Source organism: Diabrotica undecimpunctata, unplaced genomic scaffold (genome assembly GCF_040954645.1).
Source record: "Diabrotica undecimpunctata isolate CICGRU unplaced genomic scaffold, icDiaUnde3 ctg00000752.1, whole genome shotgun sequence".
Taxonomy (NCBI): domain Eukaryota; kingdom Metazoa; phylum Arthropoda; class Insecta; order Coleoptera; family Chrysomelidae; genus Diabrotica; species Diabrotica undecimpunctata.
In genome coordinates, this window is record NW_027312062.1 from 26,969 (window position 1) to 43,227 (window position 16,259).

A 16,259-nucleotide genomic window follows, 5' to 3' on the forward strand; every position below is an offset into this window, starting at 1 on the left:
GACATCTTCATCCATACGGTGATAAGGTTACTTTTCCAGTTCCGAATGCGGTAGATAGAATACAACTCAAGTGCTTAAATATACCAACGGACACAAACATATTGCTATAGTTGCTGAAAAGAGTCTTTGACGGAAGAGGTGAAAAGTTTGACCTGGAAGAACTGTACGGTGACTTCGTGAAGACTTATGGTAGGATAACGGTAGACTACACACAAAAATGGCCCAACAGCCAAATTCACAACACCCCTAAGAATCCGTATTGGGCAGATTAACTGCATGCGCAGCGCAACTGTGCTGCATGAAGTCAGGAAATTTACCCAGGAGGAATACTTAGATATCGTATGTCTAGAGGAACCCTACACTAAGCAAGGAAAAGTGCAGTTTATGCCAATAACTGCACAAAAGGCAAGCTGTGGAGATCAACCCATGCCAGTAACCGTACTTTTCAACAGTGCACTTAAGCTTTTTATGTTAGGACAGTTCAGCGATGAGTATTGTGTTTGTGTAGAAGTAGAGACCAAAGTTGGTAAAATAATTATTGCAAACCTGTATTGTAAATTCAGCGAGGATATAAATCAATATATTGCGAAAATGAAAATGATTTTTAGAACATATAGGAACGAGAGAGTTGTGGTCGTGGCGGATGCAAATGCAAAGTCAGTTATGTGGAACTCTCCACAAACAGATGAGAAAGGAGCACTGGTTGAGGACATGATAAATGAACTACAACTAGTGCTTCATAACAGAGCAGGAAACCCACCTACCTTCCAGAACAGAGTGGGAGAAACGAGTAACATCGATATCACGGTGTCGAATGTGAAAGCTGCAAATCTCGTTCAGGGATGGAAGGTGACAGAGCATGCAACCATCAGCGACCACAACTTTATAACGTTTGAGATATGTGACAAGAAAAAACTGAATAATGAAATATCCGAACGAAGATACAATATAGGAAAAGCCAACTGGGATCACTTAAAGACTGTGTTCTGTCTGCCGCAACCGATAAGAGAAGGATGTAACGTCCATGACAGTGCAAAGCAGCTAACAGCAGCTATTCAAAAGGCTATGGATCTTTCAATTCTGAAAATCAAAATAACACAATGTGCAAACAATTCAGCTTGGAAAGAAAGTCTGCCAGGAATGAGAGGCAGAGTGCGTAACGCAAGAAAGCGATACTAGCGATGCCGAATCTTTCTTGAAAGACAAAGATTACTTAATGAATATAGAAACTCAACTATATAGTTGAATAAAACGTTAAAAGCCAACAATAGAAGAGTTCTTTTGACTTGCAGGTTGCTATTTACCGACTTACAGTATATGACTGTAATGGCTGCGGTTAAGTTTCCATAGACAAAAAGTAACTTTTTTATGTCCTTTGTATGCCTTATTTTTCCGTAACAAGACTATTAAAGTTTCTGAAATTTTACAGTTAGGTGCTGGAAAGAGTGTAAAAGGTATGTGCATTGGTATATTTTTCCTAAAAACGATTTATGCAAACTGATAGTAATGTTTATAAATTTAATGTAATGGTACTTAGTGTAGGTAAACCTAAAAGAGAGTGCAAGGTCCATCCAGCCCCGATGGTTGCCGTGAGAGGAAACTCCACGATAACATCTACAACGCGCTGACACTCGACGCATCCGACGGACAGGAGACGTCGACAAATTATGAAGTGTTTAAAGACCTTCCAGTAGACGATTGGGAAGAACATGCCGTTGGGGACTTCAAACGTCCCAAAAACAAGAAAAGGAGGACAAAAGTCCGTGAGGAGGGAAACTGCATCACAGAAGAAACGACGGATGATGACATGCCGAAAGCAGCAATGAAGAGGACCAGGAAGAAGAGCGAGGACGAAAAGTCCGAACTGCAAACAGTAAGGAAACTGTTACAAGAAAAGGAGACAGAAAACGTAGCCCACAAAAAGAACATCGAAGAGTTGCAAGACATCATTGTAAACTCACAGAAGTCCATAATCGACCACATGGACAAGAAATTTGACCAACTCGAGGGCAAATCAAATGAGGCAACCCTGGAAAAACAGGTGCAGAAGAAAAAAGAAGATAACCTGGAAAACCAGGCCACAAGCAAAAGGAAAGCCACGGGAACAATTCCTAAGGAACCGAAAAACAAAAAACAAAACGAGGAAAAGCCCAAAGAGGCATCAATTCCAAAGAAAAAAAAAACTTCCCCCCACTCACCCCCACCAAACTCACAGAAGAGGCTCAGGTTAGTGAAGCGCAGGTCGAACGGCGTTCTCCAACCCCAACCCAGATGGACATAGAAGAAGTACCCAAGAAAACTTGGGTACCAAAGCCACCTGTAATTAAATTACAGAGTGTCAATTATTAGGGGCCATATTAAACATCGGTCAAAAAGAGCAGGTGATCACCAACAATAAATTATCAAGAAGCGGCCGAGAAACACTCATACAAGCCAAAAGCCCAGAGGATTACCGAAAGATGGTAAAAATCATTGAAAAATTCAATGAAGACACGAAAATCTAGTGGATAGCATTTCCACTGGAAGAAGACATAAAGCCAAGGATGGTTTTAAGAGGGCTACCCTCTTCATCAAGCTCAAAGGACATACACGACGAGATACTGGAAGACCACAATATCAAAGTATTGTCGGTCAAAAACATGATTTCAAAGAAGACCGACAAAAGAAGCCTACCCATGTTCGTCATGACGGTGGAAAGAGAGGACGTCGAAAACCTTAAGCGCATCACTATGTAGCAAAATACTGGGGTGTGTAGGAGGAGAGAGGTATAAGAAGAGTGGTCTATATATATATATATATATATATATATATATATATATATATATATATATATATATATATATATGGGATAAAATTGATAGAAGTAAAATAGATAACAATTAAGTAAAGAAGTAATAAAAAATATTGAACGGAATGTGGCTAGGCTAGCAATGTAGGCAAGAGAATGACCACTAGAAACTCAAGGATGGATACGGCCAATTTGCATGCCTTTTAAAGACAGTAAATCAGGAAAATATGTATGATGGATAGAAAAGAAGATAGAAAAATAAATAGATATAATGAAAATTAACAAAGAAAACAAATTGAGGGCGCCAGAAGAGGGATACTACTCTAAAAAGAGTAACGGTCACTCTTCCAGGTATCGTATATTGCTAATATTAATTAAAGTTGATGTAATAAACAAAAATGCTGTAAATGTAAAAGGGTAAGGAAATATTAATAAAAAATTATATGCAAAAACAAATTCAAGTTTATTAAATATAACTTCTTAGATTCTGACAATCTCTAAGTTACCAAAAAGTATATGAAAATTTCACAATATAATATTTTAAACAAAATGTTGAAAACAACTATAATAAAAAGTTGAAAATTACGCAGAATAACTCTGATATAGAGTGTACAACCTACATCTAGGTTAAAAAAACAACCTTAAACAAAATAATGCTAACGTTGGAAGAACGTATAGCCAAGTAAATATATCAAACTCACCTACAATATGACCAACAATATTGTTAAACACCTCTAAATTCAAATATAATAAATAAGTAATATATAAATGGGAACAAGTCAAGTTAAACAATTGAAACGGTCTATTATCCTGAAGGGATAATAGCCAGAGTTAATAACGCAAGATGAAATATAAAAAAAATTAGTTAAGTAAACACATAATGAAATAATTAAAGTTAATAATGAAATAAATGGTTAATACAAAAAAAAACAATGGACGATAATCTCTGGGTAGAATTTGAGCTCAAACTTACCGATACCTTACACCAAGGGGAGTTATATTAATTAATACATATATATATATATATATATATATATATATATATATATATATATATATATATATATATGTGTGTTATAAAAAAACCTATAACTGGTGAAACAAGATATATATATATATATATATATATATATATATATATATATATATATATATATATATATATATATATATATATATATAGTTCTGAAGTAAAAACCAACTGTCCTCCTAGGTGAAACAGTTGTCTGGAAGGATACTCCCGAATGGCTTCGGTGTCCCAGCGAAGTCCTCCTTGAGGTCCGAAATTAGCACGGAGCTGGTGCTAATTGGCTCAGTTCCGATGGTGACTGTCCTGCCCTACCTCTAGGTGCAGGCTAGAGAAAAAAATGAGGGTGGAGTAGACAATACCCCCTGGCTTGTCCCAATGACCCTGATTCTAATAGAGTTGAAGTGGTACTCTCCCTCTGATGTTCTGAGGGAAATTTATAATTCCATGCTAGGTGGCTGAAAACAATTCCCCGTTACTTCTAATCTCAACATTGATAAAAAGAAATCAAAGAAGAAGTGAGGAAAGTTTCTTTCAGCATAAGAAACCGGAGCAAAAAGATAATTATAGTAGATAAAAAAAAAGCATCCAATCGGATGTAGCGTGACCTTGCTTTACATAGAGTAAAAATATAATGGCCTTGAACAAAATACTATATTAAAATATGAAATAATTAATCTGAATAATAGGATGTAGATAAAATACTCTAATGTTCATTAAAATATCTGTGGAAATTGTAATAGATGTTAAAAATTTACGGAAAATTCAGAATTTTAATCAGATTCATACCGGAATGATTGTAAGCGGCCATACTATACTTGAATTCGTGACCCAAGGTCATTCTGAATACCTTAAGAATGTGGGAACAAAAGTTAGTTTTTATAATATAAAAAAATTATTATTTACCAGATAGCTAATCAATTCCGTGCTAGAAATCTCACTTCACCTCCCGAGTTTCCGAAAACACCGTCAATTAAATTGTTATGGCTATACTTAGAATATTTAACTTCTTGAAGTGAAGGAAATTCTATGCATTAATTGGATTTTCTTTCGCTAACTACCACCTGTGTACCACTCCAAACTCTCGATCAAAAGTGAATTTTAATTCACAGTTTCTTAACCAAGAGCCAGTTTTCACTCCCCCCTAATCTCCTGTCATCTCTCTGGTCCGCAATGGTACCAAATTAGAACAGAGTGACAACTTAAATTATTAACAATACACACTTAATGGGCAAATGAACACTTAAAGTTAGGCAACCCATACTACATCTCTGAAATTATTTTAATATAAATTGTTTATTATTTTAATATAAATTGTAATAAAAGTAACGACTGTTACAACTAACCTGATGCACATGAAAGTTAGAATTGAAGACCTTAGAAAAGCAACAGGGCCCACACAATGTTTCAATTGTCAAGGATACCACCATGCGCAGAGAGCGTGCTTCAAAGCACCTCGATGCGTAAAGTGTGGCGAGGAACATGAGACGAGGAGCTGCACGATGCCAAAAGAGCAGAAGGCAAAATGTGCCAACTGCAAAGGCCAACACCCGGCCAACTTCAGAGGTTGTCCCATATGTCCAACCTGGGGCAGACAACAACAACCCCAACGACAAAGGCCAGTCACCCAAAGCAGGTCACAAACCGCACCTACAGGGATATCTTACGCCCAGGCAGCGAAACCTCAGGAGCATGAAAAGACCATCCTCATCTCCAGACAACACCAGGACGGCCTAGTAAATTCCGTAAAAGAATTACTTACTAGGGTCGTAAACTAGGCGATAGCGGACTTCAAGTTGGCACTGAACTAGTGCAAACTAATAGGGGATACTTGAGGATAGGCTCCTGGAATCCAGGAGGTATAAGGACCAACCAGAATATTCTGGATGAACTGGTCAATAGATATGAAATGGACGTCGTAGCCATTCAAGAAACCAAACTTACGAACAACGTTAATATCAAATTCCCAGGATACGACGTATACAGGAACGATAACACAGCGAGAGCAGGCGGCACAGCAATACTCGTGAAAAAAGGCATAAAACATACTAGATTACCAACACCACAACTAGTAAACATGCAAGCAACAACAATAAGATTAGAAATGAGGCAAGGAGAAGTCAGAATTACCTCCGCCTATGTAAGACCACAAGATCTGCTGATCGACGATGATCTAAATACGTTCCTAAACGACGAACCCTCAATTATAATAGGAGACCTAAACGCAAGATCCCCTAACTGGAATGACAGAGCTACGAACAGAAATGGAAGACTACTAAACACGTACATAGAAAACAACGAAGACGTTATGGCAATGGGCCCCACAGACCCAACGCATTACCCAGGAAACGCACTTCCAACGCATATAAACATAGTAGTTGCTAAAAACCTAGGACTACAAACAGAAATTCTAACATTAAACGAAGGTACAACCGACCACAACCCCATCCTATTAGAACTAGGAACGTGGGAAGAAGAAAGTACAATTAAAAGGATTAAAAAGAAAACAAAGTGGACAAACTTCAAGAGACTCGTGAGCACTGGAATAAACATTGTCCCAGTGATAGACAATCCACGAGAAATAGAAGATAGGGTCCTAGAGTTGGAAAACATCATTCAACAAGCAATCAGGAATAGCACTACTGAACAGGAAGTAGAAATGCAAACGGGCAGATTCAAGGATATACCACAAGTAATAAAAGACTTGATAAGGGAAAAGAACAGAGCTAAACAGATAGCAAGAAGAACAAGGAACCAGGCAGACAAAAATGGAGCAAATTGACTAAATAGAGAGGTCAAAACAGCACTACAACAACACCGTAGTGAAAACTGGGAAAACCACATAAGGGACATGGAAGAGCAAGGGCCAAATATGCAAAATATTTGGAAACTGCAAAAAATCTTAAGAAGTGACAGAAAACCAATTCCCCCATTACACGGAGAAAATGGCATAGTATACAGTACAGAGGAAAAAGCAGAGGTACTGAGGAGTACTCTCGAGAGAGAGTGTATATTAAATTACCACCCAGACGAAGACATCGACTTCATAGAATAAGTCGAAAGACAAAGAGAAAGACCGGAAAACCCAAACGAAATTATCCCTCCAAAAACACCGGAGGAGATAAACGAGCTAATCAAGAACAGCTCACCAAAAAAAGCTCCCGGTCCAGACCAGATCATGACGCGCTATCTCAGAGTCTTACCAGCGAAAGCCATCGTATACCTAACAAACATCATAAACGCAATGCTAAGTTTAAAAAATTCCCAAATAGATGGAAAGAGGCCCATGTCATAATGCTACCAAAGCCCGGAAAAGACAGCACATTCCCACAAAACTACAGGCCAATAAGCTTACTACCAGCAATCAGCAAAATAGTGGAAAGAGTGATACTCAGCAGACTCCAAGCTGAAACAGACAGACTGAACATCATACCTGAAGCCCAATTTTAAAGATGAATTAATAATGTAATTAATAAATGTAATATAATATATCATGCTGTTTTTATTGTTTTATTTAATGTGTTTATCATATTTACTGAAGCATATGTGTTTACACTTTTGTCCTTTCAAAAATCTTGTTAACTCATTGATTAATACATAAGTACTGTATTCATACCAAGGGTTTCTACTAACATTTTAATTATGATTATTTATGATTCAAAAAGCAGTATATATTATTGTATTGTATACATTGTATTGTTTATTTTATTTAGCATATTTACCATAACATAATTTGTGTATTTGCAGATTTCGTCAAATACTTATTAGTATCTAAGTTTAATTTTATTATATATCTTTGATTGTTGTATCTAAATTTTCAACCTGCTTGTTTTTTATGGTTAAATTTTATCTTATATATATTTATAGTTTAGTATAGTATATTATTGTATTTTTATTTATTGTATGTTACATTTACCGAAACAGGTGTTCCCACACCTCTCGGAGACCTTCGGGTTAATTTATTCACATATTTTTAATTATTAAAACAAATTTTGTATTATTGTTGAATAAATTATTATTATTATTATTATTATTATAATTCGGCTTCAGATCAGAACACTCCAGCGAGCTACAAGTACTCAGACTAACAGAGTACATAGCAGCTGGATTCAACGATAAACAATACACAGGAGCTGCATTCCTGGATGTAAGCAAAGCATTCGACAGAGTCTGGCATAAGGGACTATTATACAAAATGAGAGGATACGGGTACAGCGGAGCAATGACAAGACTAATCTCTTCGTACTTGGGCAACCGTAGTTTCAGAGTCCGGATAGGACAAGTCCTGTCCGAACTCGGGAACCCGGAGGCCGGAGTGCGTACTGTCACCTTTGCTGTACACGATATACACAGCAGACATACCTAGAACACCAGGTACACTATTAAGTCTCTATGCCGACGACACAGCGATAGCGGCCAAACACAGAAATGTAGACATAGCAGTCACCAACCTACAGACATTAGACGACATAGAAGAATGGAGTCTAAAGTGGAAAATTGCAATAAACTCAGATAAGACGCAAGTTCGCATCAAAACCAAAATAAGATTAATAAACAGTATAGTCCTTCCTATACTGACCTACGCGTCACTTGCATGGGGACATATATGCAACACGACCAAAAAGAAAATACAGGCACAACACAACAAAAGCCTAAGAGAAGCGGTAAACGTACCAAGATACGTAGCTGAAAGATTCCTTTTCAGAGAATTACAGCAAATCAGAGTGACTGACACAATGAAAGAAAAGGCCAGGATAAAGTTCGCAGAATTAGAGAACCACCCCAGTCACATTCTACGAGAGATAATGAGGTATGACGCTTTCCACAGATGGAAGCACAAAAGACCTAAACAACAGATAGTCGACTAAAAGAAAACCAGAGAGAGAAATAAAAAACCCCCCCAGAGGGAAACGTAACCATACAAAACCCCAGAGTGAAAAGAATCTCCAAAATCATAACACCACACAAGGAAGATAGTTCGTAGCTCAAATCACCCAGAATATCGCATATCGCCTCGTACACAGTGGGCCCAGCTGCTCACACAAGGATACGGTCTATATTGTGGTATCGTATAATATTTTATATATTTTCTTTATTATAATATGGACTATATACTAATTATGATTTTTTGTCCACAGGTCACCTATAAAAAAAACACAAAAAACCGGCTTCGGCCACCAAAAAACTAACAAAAACCCCAAAACCCGGGCACGTAGGGCCCAACCCCTTGAGCACCAAGTCGCCGAACTGAGCCGGGACTCAGAGCGGAGACTTGAGGCCCAAGTAAGCAATTTTAGTTCGCGGATAAGCCACATTAAGATAACAGGAATATAGCGGAGATGCGCTGTCCCGAGTTTTTTTGCATTCGGTTAGGAAACCATGTTGGGGTTCTATTAGACCTCCACATGAAGAGCATTTGGCTGATTGTTGTGCCTCTATAGCGCATCAGAGTGCTATAGGGGGGAAAGGGATGGTCTAGAGCATTGGAGCACGGTGGGGTGACTCCTGTTTTTACTCGAGTTAACACACCTTGCTCCAATGAATTGTTACACCCGATCGTACTACCTGGGTGAACATTTCTCATAGGCTGGGTTCAATTAAATTGCTTGCTTGCTTGATCGGGATCCAGTCGTCATACACTACTAGCCCCGTAACACCTTGTTGATTCGGTGTGCTACCAAGCTACCTTTGAGTTTTATTAACTAACCAATATCCTGCTATCGTCGAAGACGTCAAAAAATTGAAGAATAGTTATCCAATAATGGTTATCCAATTTAGAAGTTAAATCATTAAGTGTACAAGATCCGGCGTGTGGACTACAAAACGCTTCGTGATAGTAGAACACGACTTTCTGAGATAGAAAAGACATTGGTCTTAGAAGTATTTCAAATCGTGTCGAACTGACCACAGCGTTATTTGGGCCTGTCACGGTAAATAGCGAATGAAAGCCCCGACGGGGACTTGTAATTGCTTTTCCGATCAGGTTGAGCTGCAATAACACTTCGTCTCCTAAACCTTACGTAAATAGTAACTATAAGAATTACTGTTAACAAAAAGGTAGCTATACGAAGCGACTGGCAGCAGGAAGAGTCGACATTGCCGGCATTCTTGTACCTCTCTCGAAGAGAGGGAACGCGGCTACACGAAGTGAGAAGGCCGACATCTCTGTGGAACTTGAGGTATACACCACGCATCAGAATTCTAACACATATTAAGTCATTGAAACTTGAGATCCTCTTCGAGAGCGGCGGTCTTAGATCGTCCAGAAACCCCCGAAAACCAGGAGGACGGTACGGCCGTACGACAGCGGGCTCGGTATCTTTTTCATTTACGTCTAGATCACTGCAGAGGGCCCTAGTACCCTACCGAAACGCCCAGAACTGACAGAAATAGGATGTGCGGCAGACTACCCTACGTCACAGACACATACGTCATAGATAGTTCGGAATAAACATAAACAGCGAAGTGAAACTTGTGTAAAATACGCAACTACACGGGACTAATTAAACTCAGTGAAGTTTTGTGAAAAGTGGAAGTGAAAAAGTGAACAAGGATTAACTATAATTAAAATTTAAGTTTTTAGACAATAAATAAACTATATTAATAATATATAAAATATCACGAATTCACAAAATTCAATTCCACATAGACAATTTACCGTAAATATTGGTGAAAATTGATAGACTTAGTTTCTTCTCGTTTTTCATTTAAATAATATAAAGACTATATACCTAAATATTAGTGTAATTAATAAATGCATGTAACAGACTTAGTGCAACTAAATTTAATAATTAATAAATACAGTGAAATAGTTGGGCGTCCGTGGGGCTACAACGGACCCCAACAAGAGGAAGGAGCCTGAGCGTAGGCCCACCCTCCTCCTGTCAAATAAATATGGAGCTAGAACAAGAAATAAAATCAGTACAAAACATGGACCAAGAAACAAAAACAAGATCATAAATAATAGACCAGCAAATAAACCTAAACAAACCCACACGAGAGATTATAATGGAAAACGCTGGAAAAATCCAGCAATTAAGAGACCTTACAATAGCTTCCATATCACGTACAACCTCCGAAGGCAGGGTCAAAATATCGTTTAATACAAAAAATCGTAACAAGGTAATAGAAAACACAAATGCAATCATACACATATACGACCAATTGATAACACACCTCTACTTACAGGATAACAAGATTACGGACCTCCAAGACAAATTAATAATTATGATGAACAACAAAAATACGACAGAATTCGAAACACAAGACACGCACACAAACAAGTTATTAATAAAAGAAATACACGACCTAAAACAGCTCATAACAAACACACAAAACACAAAAACGCACACACCTACACCCAAACAAACACACGAACACACACCGGAGACACAACCTACACATGCCACACAACAAACACCGCCAACACCGGCACAAATACCATCAACATCCATACAGGCACCACAAACACACGAAAACACCACAACATCAATAGTAACACCTCAAACAAAAACATATGCCACAATAACAAAAACCACGGTCGAAAAACCACAAGGGAAAGAACCATGGACAACACCTAAAGCCAAGAGACGCTACGACACCATGATCAAACTAAAACATGGAAACAAAGGAAATCTAATGGACGAACTCAGACATACCATAAAACCAAAGGACCTAGAGAACATGAACATAAAAAGAACAAAAGACGACAATACAATAATTATCACAACTGAGGACCAAACCAAACATAGAGAACTAAAAACACAACAATGTGGAAACATAGAAACAAGAGACGCAACAAAGACTAAGGACCCACTAATTATGATAACCGGCATGGACAAACGTCAAAACAGGGAACACTTCTCAAGAGCAATAAGGGCCGAAAATGACTCCCTAGAGGAGAAATTTGGAGAACAACTGGATAATCTTAAAATAATCCACGCAAAACCATGCAGAAACCCATGGGTGGAAAATGTAATCGTAGAGGGACCAACAGAAATAATAAAACAAATTTTAAAAGATGGTTTCATTTATTTCGACCTGACCAAATTATATGTACAAGAGTACGTGAGAGTCAGCATGTGTTTCCGATGCTGCAGGTTCAACCATTCCCCGAAATATTGCGGTGCTCAACACCCATTGCAAGCACGTTCAAGAACTTCGGATGAAAATGAAAAGAGGAAAGGCTCCAGGGCCTGACAACATACATACTGAAGTTCTTCAAGTATTAAAAGAACAGATAATCCCATTTTTGACTGCATTATACAATCAATGTATAAACCAAAGGAAGTTCCCCAATGCCTTTAAACAAGCCGATGTGGTTATAATTAGTAAAGGAGAAGACAAAGATCCAAGACAGTCTAAATCATACAGACCCATATGTTTGCTAAACACAATGGGTAAACTGTATGAAAAATTGCTTTGCAAGAGACTGAGTGAAGTCGGGAATGTCATCGGAATGCACCCAGATCAATATGGGTACAGGAACTGAAAATCGACTGAGGACGCTGTTAACAGGGTTTATGAAACAATTAACAGTAGTGATTGCAAATATGTTATGATGGTTTTCATAGACATTTCTGGGGCTTTTGACAATCTCTGGTGGCCTGCATTTTTCGAAAGACTTCGAGAAGTGCAGTGCCCTGGCGACTTGTACGAAAGCTTCAGAAACTATTGTCAAGACAGGTATGCAAGCTTGAGCTGCCCACATGCCAAAAAGACACGGCATATATCGAAAGGATGCCCTCAAGGTTCTGTATGTGGTCCCATTTTTTGGGATCTCATGCTGAACAAACTGCTTGCTGAGATGACTGTGACACCAGAGGTGTTGGGATGCACTGCGTATGCAGATGACTTGCTGCTGATCATAGACGCTAATAGCAGAAGAGAACTCGAACAACGAGTGAACAATACACTAACAGTCATATCGCAGTGGACATCGAGAGTTAAGCTCTCGATCTCACAGGCGAAAACTGTATATAGTCTTGTAAAAGGTAGGCTGAAAAGAGATCCCTTAATAAGGATTGATGGAAGGCCTATCAAAAGAACAAACAATATTAAATATCTAGGAATCGTAACCGACGAGTGCAGATTATTTAGTAAGCATATTACTAGCGTATGTGACAAAGCGGCAAGACTGATGCATAGCATAGCAAGTCTAGCCCAAAGGGACTACAGATTACCATATCAGCAAGTTAGAGTGTATCTTAACGCAATACTTTCATCAATAGTGGGATACGGTGCCACTGCATGGGCGCACAGACTATCAAACGTGAAAAACAGAGAAAAAGTGGACAGGGCGCAAAGAGATTTTCTGGTCAGAATGACTGGGGCCTTTAGCACCACTTCTACTACAGCCCTGACAGTCCTAACAGGAGTTCTGCCACTGCATTTAGAAGTCAAAAAACGAGCAAGCTCGTATTGGCTAAAGAAGCGAAAAATGCAAAGAGTCCAAGACCTACTTGGGGTTGAACCACAAACTGTAAGAGAAATAAACGATATCATAAGGCAACAGTGTCAGAATAAATGAGACATGTCACAAAAAGCAAGAAGGCTCCACCAGTTTCTACCGAGACTGAGTGAGATCCCGATGTACTTCAATCCAAAACCAGGGTTAGTACACTACTTAACGGGACACGGCCCGTATCCTAAGTACCTCCATAGATTCAATCTTTCTGAGAGCGATCTATGTGAGTGTGGACAACTAGGTACACCCGAGCATGCCTTGTTTCAATGCGACACCTACGCGGATGTAAGACCTTTAAGAGAAATATTAAGGAATAAAACAAACATGAAATGCTGGACGAAGAGGAACACTTTAACCAACTAAACAACCTAGCAGATAAAGTTTCTAAGCAGCAACTAGAACTTTACAATAATAGAAGACGAATAGCTAGATAAGCTACTGCTAAGGCTAAGTAAATAAATAGAATTCATAAAATCGATACATCGATAAATATCAAAAATTAAGAACATATATATGATACCAATATATGATAAAGATACCAAGTAACATTGGAAAAACCTCGACTAAACAATACACAGAGTCGACGGATGTGGGAGATCTTCTCTGATAGTTTTGAAATAAGGGTCTGTGGCTCACCAGAACTGCAGAGAGGTGATCTCGACATCTGTACTCCTGTTTTCCGACAGGCGTTGACTCGATCAATTATTAGTAATGTAAGTAGATTTAGGAAATATATAGATTTAGGAACTACAGAACTGTGACTGCGGTTCGCACCTGAGGATGTGTAGTTGCAGCTCACGTTTTGGGTGCGGGCCGAAGTCAGAGAACTAGAATATTCAATTACTGTCCCTTCAGGAAAAAAACGACCAGGATTAGATTCCAGATGCCTGGTCACATGTAAAAATAAAATAAATTAAAAAAAATGTCCCTACCCACTCAGTTTGCCGCCGACCACCGTAGATTTCAGACGTGTACGCTCCAGCAACTCCATCGGACACAAGGATCTCAGACCGAGCGTGTCTTATAAAATCCACGGCTTCGCGCAATCGTACTTGAGACACTGTGTCGGATGTTTGGTTGTTGATTCTGTTTGAATATTTGCGTATAACTTATATTCTGTGGTGTGAATACTTTTAAGTGTGGTTTTTGACCGTTGTGAAATATTATAAATTTAGTTTTGTATTTAAACTCTTGTGTTTTTTTTTTGTGTAAATGAATCGTTGTACTAAGTGTAACATACACTTTTCGAAATCTTCAAACTTAACGGCACATGCAAAAAGAAAACATCCAGGTAATATATAATTTTATTCTCTAATTTAATGCATTATCCTTATACAATAATTTTTTTAGATATGCTACATATACTAGTGCCAAAGGACATTAAACAAAGCAAATCTACAAACCAATACCAATACACTAAGTCAATCATAGCCAAACACAATAATTATATACATGTTTTTTCTTTTTCAGATAAATTAGACGAAATAGCACCTGTTACCAAGAAAACTTATGTATGTTCCTGCTGCTCTGAAGGTTTTCATAATTTAAAAAAAAATGGTTTCTCATAAAAAAAACTCAAAAATAGTAATGCCTTAACAAAATTAAAGTGTGCATTGTGTGAAAATACTAATTCTGGTCGAGAAAATTTAATTTCACACTAAGGAGTGACCATTTCATTAACATTGAAAATAATTACCTAGTATTCGATACTTTTGAAGATTTTAAATCTTGGAAATGCAAGGTAGAAGAAAAAACATTCTCATCATTTGTAAAAATGTATGGTTCAAAGAAAATCGGTAACTGTACCACAACAAACTATAATTGTCATAGGTCAGGTGAGTTCCATTTTTTTTGTTTTTAATTTTTAATTTAAAAAAGTTATTCTGGTTATTTGACATTTATTTTAATTTTGTTAGGTATATATAAAAAGAAGGGGCAGAATATCAGAAAACTTAAAACTCAAGGCTCAAATAAAATTAATGGTTATTGTCCTGCAATAATTAATGTTAAATTCATAGACAATAAAAAATATATTGTCAACTTTTGTCCAACTCATGTGGGGTACAAACAAGAGCAAGATTTAGGCCATCTATTTCTAAACCAAGCACAAAAACAAAATGTGGCATCAAAGATAGCTGCAAAAATTCCGTTTCAAATTATTTTGGATGAAATAAGATATTCTGTGTCTAACTCTCATTTGGAACGACTGCATCTGTTAACAAAAAAAGATCTGTATAATATTGAGAAGTGTTTCAATTCATGCAATTCGTCAGTACGCCATGAAAATGATGCAGTAAGTGTTGATGCATGGGTTAGTGAAATGAAAAGTTCAGAATGTGTGCTTTTATATAAACCACAAGAAACTATACGCAAAGAAAATCCTGAACTAAAATATGAAGATTTTTTCTTGATTATAATGACAGATGTATTGAAATGTTGCCTATCCTGATCCCCAAACATATTGTAAATCAGGTTGGCTACCATGACAGAAGTAATAAAGAAGTTGTCATTCTGTTCTGCACATGGAGCGGTGTTTTACTTTCTCAAATAATTAATTACACTCATTTAATTATACTCTGCAAGTCTGAAAGTTTATTCAAAAAGATGGACAGAAAGACCTATTGCTACGATTTGGGAAGGATTGCATTTGTATTGATGGGACCCATGGTTTAAATGCCTATGGGTTTGAACTACATACCATCCTAATACTGGATGATTTGCGAGAGGGCTACCCAACAGCTTTTTTGATAACAAATCGCAGTGATTCCATTGGTATGAATATTATTTTTTATTGCATTAAAGAAAGAGTTGGCAAGGCTATTAAACCGAAAGTATTTATGTCCGATATGGCAGATTTTTATTATAAATCGTGGGTGCAGGTTATGCAGCCTGCTGAATTTAGGTAACTTTAAAAAAATGTAACCGTTTAATGAGTTATAAATTTACATATTTTTAGATTGTATTGCACCTGGCATATT